The sequence below is a fragment of the Saimiri boliviensis genome, chromosome 13 (genome assembly GCF_048565385.1).
Source record: "Saimiri boliviensis isolate mSaiBol1 chromosome 13, mSaiBol1.pri, whole genome shotgun sequence".
Lineage (NCBI taxonomy): Eukaryota > Metazoa > Chordata > Mammalia > Primates > Cebidae > Saimiri > Saimiri boliviensis.
The window spans coordinates 86,936,576-86,948,486 of NC_133461.1; the positions used below are offsets into that span (position 1 = coordinate 86,936,576).

At 42.4% G+C, this 11,911-nt stretch overlaps 1 pseudogene; it reads left to right on the top strand.

The window, feature by feature from the left end:
• The first annotated feature begins 686 nt into the window (after window positions 1–686).
• Window positions 687–786, top strand: LOC120360653 (U6 spliceosomal RNA; annotated as a pseudogene).
• The last annotated feature ends 11,125 nt before the right edge of the window (window positions 787–11,911 follow it).

Here is an 11,911-nt window from a genome sequence, read left to right on the forward strand (position 1 = left end):
GGGAGGATTTAGTTGGTTTCAGAAACCCTTTAGGAAATTCTGCTCAAGGCAGCGGATGGACAGAGAGACTGAGTCAGGTATTAGTGGAAGTAAAGAGAGATGCAAAATCAGAATGGCACACAGGCAAGGGCCAGGATCTGTTAGAAACCTGGAATCAAAAGCAAGGAGGGCAGACAAAGGAAAAGGGCTTGGGAACTGGAGGGAGAGTGCCAGGGATCAGACATGTCTGATCGACTGTGATGGTCAGTGCCCAGTCCAGTTTTTAAAGATCTGAGGGCCTTTTTCTTTCTTTGTTATTTGCTGGGCAATGCAACGTTAGTGTCTGGCAGGAACCAGCTAGGTTTATATACACACACATATTAAACTTTTTTTTTTTTTGAGACAGAATTTCACTCTTGTTGCTCAGACTGGAGTGCAATGGTGCAATCTCAGCTCACTGCAACCTCCACCTCCCGAGTTCAAGCAATTCTTCTGCCTTAGCCTCTTGAGTAGCTGGGATTATAGGCACACACCTGTAAATTCTTTATAAAATTCTGGCATATTCCAAAACTGAGTAAAATTATAATTTAATTCTACAGAAGTAGAACCTCAATTGAATATCGTCTACCAAAGCACTTCAGTGTCTATTTTTGGGGGATCATGTCAAAGATCCTAAATCTGTGCTTACTTTGGTAGCAAGTATTAGTATTTAGTACATTAGTAATTGATGCTTGGTATGATACAGAGATGATTAGCACGGCCCTTTGCCAGGATACCATGCAAACTTGTGAAGCTTTTCATATTTTTATTGCATTTGCTCAATCATATGTGGGAGCTAAAAGAAGGTGATCTTACGGAGGTAGAGGGTAGAAGGTAGTTACTAGAGGTTATGAAGGACATGAAGGTGAAGGAATGAAGAGAGATTGGTTGTGTACAAACATATATTTAGATAGAAAGAATAGGTTATAATGTTAGATGGTAGACTACAGTGACTGCAGTACATATTTCAAAAATAGCTAGAAGATAGGTTTTGAAATGTTCCCAACACATGGAATGAAATACTCAAGATGGTTACCCTGATACCCTGACTTGATAATAACACGTTCTGAAGATGTAATGAAACACCACATGTACAACATGAGTAGGTATAGATATGATGTATCGATTACAAAAAGACACTAAATCAAGAAGGAAGGCAGACACCGCTCTTGGGGTGGCCCTGGCATCTGGTGATGAGTACTGGACAGTCACAGACACAGGTGGGGCATAGGAGAGGCAGCAAACTGTAGGTCACCTGTTTCGGGAAGTTGTTTTAATCCATTTTGAATGTAATTAAGTTGTGTTTTCTGTTCCTAAGGGATAGCTTTCTCTTTGCCATTTGTCTACTCCCCATTTTTCTGTACTCAGGTTTCCTTATCTTACAACTGATCAGGTGAACAGGCTATTAAGTAATACAAGTAAGAAAACATGAGAGAGAGATTATTTAAAAGTGATCAGATGGCAAAGAGGATTCCTGACCAAAGGGACAGAGGAATGGAGTGACACCTGCTATGTGCCAATCACTGTGCTGTGTCTTTTCAACTGCCTGTCTTTATCCATTCTCATTACACACACACACACACGCACACACACGAAATGGGTATTGTTATCCCTACTTAATTGATGGAAATGGAAGCCTGGTGGGCTACAGTAGACTGAGAACCTTTAGTCCATAAGTGTAAAGGGCATTGCAGTGATTGAAACACCGCTTCTGACTTCAGAGCGACACATTTTCCACTGCTCTGCACCACCTCCTACCACTGAAATAGAAGCAAAACATTTCACTCAATTGTTTTTCAACCAGGAAATAAAAATATTAAAAAAGCAAAGATGACCCCATTTCCTCTTAACTACATTTAATATAGGGAAAGTGATAAAAGTACACAGCAGATTTGGCATTAGCTATGCAAGCCTGGTCATACTGAATTAGAAGGGCATAGTTTGTAGACAGGCTCAACAGACTGTGGGTTCTGTGAAATGGATCCTGAGCCAGTCAGCATCGATGGAGAAGAAGCCCACCTGCTCATAACACTTTGTGTGGGGCCCGGCTCAGTGCCTTAAAGTAGGGATCATTATGTATACAATTTGGTAGTAGAAAGACAGAAAGGAAAAAAAAAACCCTGGGCTGTAGAAAAAGTGTTTAAGCTTTTTAGATTACAAAATAGGAGGTATAACATCCACTCTGATGGTACAAAAATTAAGTCTAGCCACTAAATCATATCAAAGCCAAAATACAGAAAAGAGGTGTGCTTCCCGTTAGAAGATCCACATGCACAAAATCTAATCGCATTCCAGCTTAGCCTCTCCAATACCAGCTCCTCCTGGTCCTGTTTCTGATGCTGCATGACAAGCTCCCCCTAGTGGGAAGCAGGGACATTTCGGCATCCATGCTCAGCTGATTAAGAACAATAGAAAAGTCTCAGGGTTTCCATTTTTTTAAATGCTGCATTAGTTGGACACTGAGCTAAAACCAGAGCCAAAGCCAGTGGATTTTTGTGGAATGCAGATAAGAGTGGGACTTTTCACCATCCCCTCGTGTTTATGCTCAGGAAATCCTAATAGGACACACCCTTGAAAGTGCAGGGATGTCTGAGCAATCCCATTCATGCGTGTGCACATATCAATCAGTCTCTCTCAGTCCCTCACTTCCAATGGGACCCAACAATGAAATGCATCCTAGGTTGTCATAGACACCGTCTGTGGTGCACAGAATTGGAAGGGCCCTTCTAATGCTGCTGACACCTGACTTAGATGGGTAGAAGGCCAGCTTCACATCTGCTTTGCTTTCCACTTTACTGTTAGCCTTTGCATGCACTCAAAGGGCTGCTGATAAGATCTAGTCAGTGACATTTTTATGTGCCCTTCAATCTTATTTTACTAACAGGTCAGCAACCTGAACCAAACATAAGGAAGTCACTTGCTCCAAATCACAGTAGAAGGTTGAGCATATGACTACTACCAAGTGGAAGTGGAGACACAAGGGATGCCATCTTGGAGGCTAATTTGCTATGTTCACTTCTGATTAGCCCTTGTCTTGTGAATGCCTCCTGATTACTACTTAATTTACTGTCCCTCGTGTAAGAACATGTCAACCTTGATGTTGTCACACAAATTATAGGCTTTGATGCATGCAGCACTCTTGTCTCTTCTGGAAGGTAGTCTTTCATTGTCTTGCACAGGGCACATGTACTCTTTCCCTATGATATATAAGGCCTGGTTCTGGGGTAACAGGTGCAGAGACCTCCCTGACTTGCTGCCACTAAAGACCATGCTTCCATCTGTAAGTTTCCCCCAGTAAAACATCCTTTACCAACACACTGGAGTTGTCTACCTTGTTCTTTGGTTTCTTGGCTCTTTTGGCATTTGGGGGCTGCTTTGCATATATGACCCTTTCATGGAGCAGGCATGTTCCCATGCTATCCAGCTGGCTGCTGACACTGGCATAGGGCTACCCTCAGAGAGAACTGGCCACCACTCCCTTCAAGTGTTGAAAAGAGCAAGAAGTACAGGGCTACTCCACAGGCCAAATGACCAGTGCCCTGCTGGAGCTATCCAATTCTCACTGCTAGCCTGGGCACTGTCCAGGAGACCAAACATTCTGTACTTAGGCAGCCCTCAAGAATCAAAAAGTTACACCCTCAGCATTGGAAAAGTTAAGCACACTTTTCAGGTTAAAAAGTCCTTGTGTTGCAGATCTCAGGATAGGCTAAAGCTCTTCTGGGGAGCATTTATCCCCATTAATGTGTTGGGGGGTGGTATAACTTAACAAAGTTCAGGGTTGGGGGGTATAACTTACAAAGAAAGTCATGACACAGTGATACCACACGGTATCCATCTGCCATAGAAAGAAATTTGTTGTGTCATATGGATTTGTGCAATATAAATATTTCTCGAAAGTAAGAAAGAATGATTTATGACATCACTAGTTTTTAGGCACTGATTTTTGAGAATTTGCATAAATGGAAGTTGAGTGTTCTGAAATTAGCATGTTATGGATGTAGAAGGAGTCAGCTAGCTTAAGGAAACATGAGAAGCTACAGGGAGTCTGAGACAGAGTAGGATGAGGCAAGAAGAAATACCTGGAGTGGGACCAGGACTGTGAAACTCACACTTGGTCCTTTTAAGAGGGACCTCCTAAGGCCTAGGGGATGGGATTAGCTCCAGATGTCACTCCACCCAAATGCCTCTCCACTGCTAGGGAGAGAAGAGAGGAAGGCAGAGAAAGCATGAGCGAGCCTGGCTAGGGAGGGCTCCCAGGGTCCTTGTGGCAGAGATGACTCTACCCACACTTGAGAGACTGATGTGTCAGGAAAGCATGCAGAGGTAAGTGAGATGCTAGGTCGAAGAATCAGAAAAGAGAGTCTGGAGGGATCTGGGAGTGGATATGGAAAGCCATGCTGTCAAGCCAGAGACTAGAACCTGGGCTCAGAGGTTCTGGAGGGTGAGAGGGCAGTGCTGGCCAACCACCCAGACCAGGCATTGGAGCCAGTAATGGCCTAGGTGTGCTGGCTGCAGCCCAGCTCAGAGCCCAGGGGAAGCTGGCTGCATTTAAAGAACTGAGGCACTGCAAAAAGTTATACCCCTAAACTGTGGAGATGTTGGCCAAAGCTCCTTTCAGGAGTGGCAAGAGCTGTGTGTCTGAACCAGTCCTAGTACTGGCCCTGATCCTGATAATGTGTTTACATGTGCTCTTGAGTTAAACCAATCTACAGAGGCCATCTGGAGTGTTGGCTTCAGTCCTTCCTTACCCCACACAATCCCCCTAACGCTTTGCAGAATAGAGACCTCTCAAATACTGTAAGGAGAGTATGCGAATTTGGGTTGGCCTAATCGGTTTTGTGATTTCTGTTTGGTTGAGCTGTCAGGAATTTGTTCTGATGGGCTTGGCTGGGTGTCAGAGTTATTCATTAACCAGACTCGAGAAGGGGAGGGAGCCATGTACAACCTGCCAAGCACTAGTGGTTGACCTCAAACCCTAGAAAGGCTCCCATCTCTCCCAAGTGGAGTCTTACCATGTAAGTCTCTCCATCCCCCTACTCCACGTCATTGAATACAGAATAAAGGTACATATTTATAGGCTCTCAGAGGGTAGGGACCATGTGATATAATCCTTTGCATCTACTATTAGGCATTGTCTAATATGGTAGCCTCTGACCTCACATGGCTTTCAAACCCTTCATAAAGGGCTACCCTGAATTGAGATGTGCTGAATTTTGAAGAGTTAATATAGAAAAATAATGTAAAACATCTTATTAGTGTGTTCTTACATTAATTATGTTTGGTTAAGGAACATATATTATTAAAAGTAATTTCTTCAGTTTCCTTTTATTTGTTTTTTTTTAATGCGGCTACTCAAAAAATTAAAACTCTGTACAAGGCATGGTACTTCTGGTAGGTAGCACTATTTAATACCTTCTCTGCTGGCAAATCCAAATCACAGATCTTATATAATTTGGATAATAAACCTCCTTCAATCACCAGTGAGCCCACACTGATAAAAGAAATAAACTGATTGCAGAGCCTGTGAGATCTCAACCCAATTAAACACTGACCTTTGTTCCTTCTTTTCACAGCCAGTTAGGAAAGAAATTACTCAGAGGAAAATCTTAACAATTTCTATCAACTGGAAAGTCTTGTCTCAGACCCAGACTGACTTTCACTCAATCCATTCTCTGAAATTTGAGCATCTAACCACAGCCTGCCGGGGCTCATCTAGCTGAGACAGGGATCCTTCTGGAAAGAATAGGCACAGTCTCTGGGTGCTTCTACCTTCTGACCTTGTTCCCTCAAAAGGTCAGTTTCAATCTCAGATCACACGGGTCATGTGCTAGAACTTCTTCTCCCCGTGTTACTCCAGGCGCCTGATCAGCCCGGCAGAGCCTGAGTTATAGGTCACAGTTCCAGCGGTTGTTCTTAGCTCTTTCAAAGCCGCACTTAACACTGATCCTGAAGACTTTCTTTTTCTACATCACTTTATGCTTGGCTAGGATTAAATGGAAGACTTATACCATCAGCAAATTGGCTTTCCACACCTCACAAACCAATTCACACGCTTACTCCCAATCCTTGAGAATACCAGGTCTAATTCCCAAAGTCGGCTGGTATTTCAGGCCGAGATCAGCTCGAGCCTCCATCCAAGGCCTAGTGAGAATGGTCTGTTTGCCTAAGAGGATTAAGCAGAGGACAGCCAGCTAAGCTTCACAGAGACTTTTTAATGACTTCAGCTCTAATCGCTTCCTGCTCTAGGCCTCATCAGCCACCACCAGTCATGACTGGGCTTTTTTAAGACTGATGTCACTAATCTGTTCCACTTCAAGGATGCCAAAGCCCCTCTCTTTGTTGTCTCTTTTGCTTCCCCTTTGCAGGCTCTACTTTTACTCTTCCGAAGAATGTAACCCCCTTGTCCCCACTCCTCCTGTCTCTCAACCTGCCTCTCTCATATCACCAGTTTGGCCTTTTCTCTGAGTATTTTGGACAGGAAGTAGAACCTCATTCACAGGCTTACATCATCATTTTTGGAATAACTTATTTAAATGGAACATTCACTGTCACAAAAATAAACTTTCATTTCAGGGCCTGGTGCTGTGACTAGCACCTGTAATCCCAGCACTTTGGGATCCAGGAGGGTGGATTGCTTGAAGCCAGGAGTTCAAGTCCAGCATGAGCAACACAGCAGGACCCTGTTTCTACAGAAAATTTTAAAATTAGCCAGATTTGGTGGCCTGTGCCTGTAGTTCCAGCTACTCAGAAGGCTGAGGCAGGAAAATTACTTGAGCCCAGGAGTTTGAGGCTATAGTGAGCTATGATTGCACCACTGTACTCCAGCCTGGATGACAGAGTGAGGCCTTGTCTCTGAAAAATAAAAACAAAAATCTTTTTAAAAAGAAGCCTGCATTTGATCTGAGAAAACAGAGACAGTATTTGTTAGCAATTTCTGGCCCCTCTTGTCTATGGCTTGGAAAACCTGTTTACCCACAGTTCACCTCTTGAATGTGATATAACTTCTTTTACTTGGTAGTTCTCACATTCAGCTAGATCCAAAGACTATGATCAAAACTCATGGTGCCCTTTTGTATTATTGAAATCTTTTTTTTTTTTTTTTTTTTTTTTTTTTTTTTGAGACAGAGTTTCGCTCTTGTTACCCAGGCTGGAGTGCAATGGCGCGATCTCGGCTCACCGCAACCTCCGCCTCCTGGGTTCAGGCAATTCTCCTGCCTCAGCCTCCTAAGTAGCTGGGATTACAGGCACGTGCCACCATGCCCAGCTAACTTTTTGTATTTTCAGTAGAGATGGGGTTTCACCTTGTTGACCAGGATGGTCTCGATCTCTCGACCTCGTGATCCACCCGCCTCGGCCTCCCAAAGTGCTGGGATTACAGGCTTGAGCCACCGCGCCCGGCTAAAATTTTTATATTTAAAATTTCATTTGTGAAATTATCTGGGTCTGGCATTTGGACAAATTATTCACTTCATGTATATTTGCATAGTTAAAAAATGGTTTCTCTGTCTTTGTGTTATTTCCCACTCCCCTTTCTAATTTTACGTATTTGTATGTTGCCCTTCATTACTGTTTAGGATATTAATGATTTATCTATTTTATTTAAAAGCAACAGGACTTGGATTCATTTATTTTTCTCCCAAATGCTATTTTTTAAATTTATTCAGTTCAACTCTCATTTTTATTTCTTCATTTTGTTTCTTCATAATGATCTTGTGTTCTTTTTCAAACTTTTTAAGTTGAATAACTAATGCATTATTTTGCTTCTTTGTATTTATTAATGCTAAGTGCTTAAGCCTAATAATTTTTCTCAAAACATTGCTTTAATCATGTTCTTAGGTTATGAAGTACAGCTGGCAAATTTCTTCATAATTATTATTGTCTAGGTTTTCTTTTCTTCTTCTTTTTTTATTTTTTTTGAGACAGAGTTTCACTCTTGTTGCCCAGGCTCGAGTGCAATGGCACGATCTCAGCTCACTACAACCTCTACCGTCTGAGTTCAAGTCATTCTCCTGCCTCAGTCTCTGGAGTAGCTCGGATTACAGGCACCTGCCACCATGCCCAGCTAATTTTTGTATTTTTAGTTGAGACAAGGTTTCACTATGTTGGCCAGGTTAGTGAAATCCACCCGCCTCAGTCTCATGCAATCCACCTGCCTAAGTCCCCCAAAGTGCTGGGATTACAGGTGTGAGCCACTGTATCATTGGCAGAGCTGATATTGAACTCCTGACCTCAGGCAATCCACCTGCTTCAGCCTCCCAAAGTGCTGGGATTACAGGTGTGAACCACTGTGCCCTGCCTATTGTCTAGGTTTTTGCACAAATGTGCTGTGCTCTTTGCCCTGAAGACCTGCCTTGCTTTCGTTTTTTGACTTTCCTTTCTTTTATGGTGAGCAGGGCTGGTAGAAGGGTTGTCTTTTAATACACAGATGGGCTATCCAAGGGTTTCTTCTTATGACATCCACATATCCTGATATTCTGAAATGACAAACTCTATTAATCTGTTCTCATACTGCTAATGAAGAGATACCCAAGCGGAGTAATTTATAAAGGAAAGGGGTTTAATTGACTCACAGTTTTGCAGAACTGGGGAGGCCTCAGGAAACTTACAATCATGGCAGAAGGGGAAGCAAACACGTCCTTCTTCACATGGTGGTAGGAAAGAAAAGTACCAAGCAAAAGGAGAAAAGCCCTTGATGGTTATAAAACCATCAAATCTCATGAGAACTCACTCACTATCACGAGAACAGCGTGGCATAACTACCCCCATTATTCAATTACCTCCCACTGGATTCCTACCATGACAAGTGGGAATTATGGGAACTACAATTCAAGATGAGATTTGGGTGGGGACACAGCCAAACCATATCACAAACTTAAGAATACCACAATATCAAAGTTTTGTTGGGTTTTTTTCCTCCCTCCTGTCTTTTCTGGGAATGTAAAACTAACTGTTCCAAGCATAGCACTTTGGGCTGGATTTCATAGGATACTTTATCCTACTTTCAGAGATATTAACATCCTGGTATAGATGTGGTGAGCACATGTTGCATTAATTCATTCACCAACAGTTACTGACTGCTAAGTGCTGGTCTGATTGTGGGTATTACTTGCTCTTGTTAATTTTCACTCAGTCAGATCCAAATATTCCTCAGGATGGTTTGGGGAGCTATAGATATGATTTTCTGGGTGTTTCAGAAAGGGAAAGTGACAGAATTTTATCCCACCATCTGTTATTGGATGTGTCAGTAGTTAATTTTTTGAAGAGTATTTGAAAAGTGTTTTAGACTCACGGAGCTCATGTGAAACTGAAGCTTGGTTTCCAAGTGATCATCTTCATCAACAGAGGAAGAATTCTCTTGACTTAACTATTTACCTAAGCCTTAACTGATCTTTCATCTTCTAAATACTATGCAGCCTTTATGTCTTTTACCTTCTTCCATCAAGCAGGTAGAGTTTATTAGCCAGAATTACTCTGTTGAAAACATGGGCTTGTGTAGGCTGGAAACAAAGACAGGGGGCTACCTTCTGTCCTTGTCTAAGGAGAATGCCCAGACACTCAGCTCTTTGCAGACTTGACTCTGAATCTGAAAATGTGCTCAGCTTCTTTTATTCTTGCCTAAGGTAGACTGGCAACAACAGCTGATGTGGAAGGTCAATAAGTGTGTCAATAAGCCCCTGCCTGGAGTCCTTTTTTTCCCACCTGCGAAATTGCTTTAGTCAGCAGAGACCCCAACTGAGAGGAGCCCTCTATCTTTGGGTCATGCAGTTTCTGTTCGTGCCCCTGGACAAGACTTAACTCCAAAGAAAGAAGATCGAAACCTAATCATAAGTCACACTGGAGGCTTTACATAAAACTGAAAAATAATCAGATGGAGTTGAGCATCTCTCAGTTAGATCTTTGCTTGGGGCCCACTAACTTATCAATGTGATGGCCTCTTTCACTCTGTGCTGGATGCTGCAGGCTTCTAGAGAGCAGCTTGGGGACTGAGGCCAACACTACATTCAGGGAGGCCGAAGGCAGTGCCAGGTGAGTTTGGACGCACTTTCCAGCCACCTGCCTCATGTTATGATGCTGCAAAATGCTTCCAAGCCAGAGACTCATTTCATAGGCTGGCTCAAGCTTTTTAAATAAAATGCCCACCCGGAACAAGCATTGGCAGGCTCTCCTTCAGGGATGCGGTAGAGGCAGGGACCCTGGCTTTGTCTTCTCACAGCTTTAGGTGATGGAGCGTTTTTTAATTTGGCCTCCATTTCAAGCACTTTCTGAAAAAGCAGAGCATAACCAGGATATTTCCAGGGCAGATGGTGCTTCTGTTTATTTTTTTCACAGGAGTGTGTGAGAAATGGAGACAGAGTGATTGGAAAGATCAGGATGGGGGATGAATGGTCTCTGAAGGCCCCCTTTCTTCTGTGAGGGTGGGAGCTCAGGTGTGGGACAGCCTAGGTATGGGGAAGGGCTTTCCTCTACATAAATTTCTGGGGTATCTAGAAATGACTTTCACAAAATGCTTCCCTTCTGGACCTCACTCTTTTGAAAGGCAAGATTTGTCTGGCTAATAAGGAAGGTAACAGATAAAGATATCAATAAAACCAACATTAAAGTTTTCCCAGGGTACACCAGCCTGGCCCTTCCTGAGAGCTGACATAGGCTCTGGGTTAAAAATTACCTCTCCTTCCAGAACTATCTTTGAAACACTAAATCTGATTTTTATACTGTGGACATTTATTAAACTCCAGTGGCCAGGCCACAGGAGAAAAAGCCTAGGGACTTTGCAAAATATAGACTCTAATAGAAGATCACACAAAAAACTGGGCTCCTGGGGCTTATATCTTTAGTATGACCACAAATTAGATAGAAGCTTACTCCTCCCCGTCAACTGCTACTACTAACCCCAACCACTGCTCTTACCCTGAACATCAAGGAAAAGTGTCTTTCTCCAGCCTTAGTACTTGGGTAAGAGAACAAAATATCTGCCTTGATTATTTGGAATCACAAAGCCATGGTAGAATTTTCCAGCTTTAATTCACACTAACTGGTTAGTCCCAAAAAACTCATGCTGAGAATTAGTGCAGAATGCCGCTGACTTGGAAGTGACTCTAGGCTCATGGTACCAAGAAAAGCAAATCCTCTCAGATTTGCTTCAAAGAATTCCCATTACTAGGACTTTTAAAACATACGAGCTTACCAGCACAGATCACAAAACTCACAAAGATACCATGCTCTAGAAGCATCATACAGGTGAAAAAACAAACAGCAGATTTAGCCTCCAAAAGGTTTCACATATTGGGTTATCAGACGAAGAATATAAAACAAGTATTTTAAATTATTTTTAAAGGTAAAAAGAAAATACAGAGGTCTGTGTTAATTTGTTAGGACTGTCATAATAAAGTACCACAGACTGAGTGGCTGAAACAACAGAGATTTACTTCTCATAGTTCTGGAGACTGGAAGTCTGAGCTCAGGGTGTCAGCAGGGTTGATTTCTTCTCAGACCCCTCCCCTTGGCTAATAGATGGCTGCCTTCACTGTCTTTATGCGCTCATTTCTCTGTGTGTTTTGTGTCCTAATCTCCTTTTCTTACAGCAAGGCCAGTCATAGTGGACCAGAACCCACCCTAATAACCTCACTGAACCTTAATAACCTCTTTGGAGACCCTGTCTCCACAAACAGTCATATTCTAAGGTAGTGGGAATTAGGACTTCAGCATATGAATTTTGGGAGTAAACACAACTCATAATAGAAAATATAAATAATGAACAAAGTAATTAAAGGTTTTTAAGGAGAGTCAAGAAAAAATTCAACTAGAACTCCTAGAAATGAAACATAATATAACAAAGTTTATATAAACCTCAATGAGTGGTTTGAGAGATTAGCATGGGTGAAGAAAGAATTAG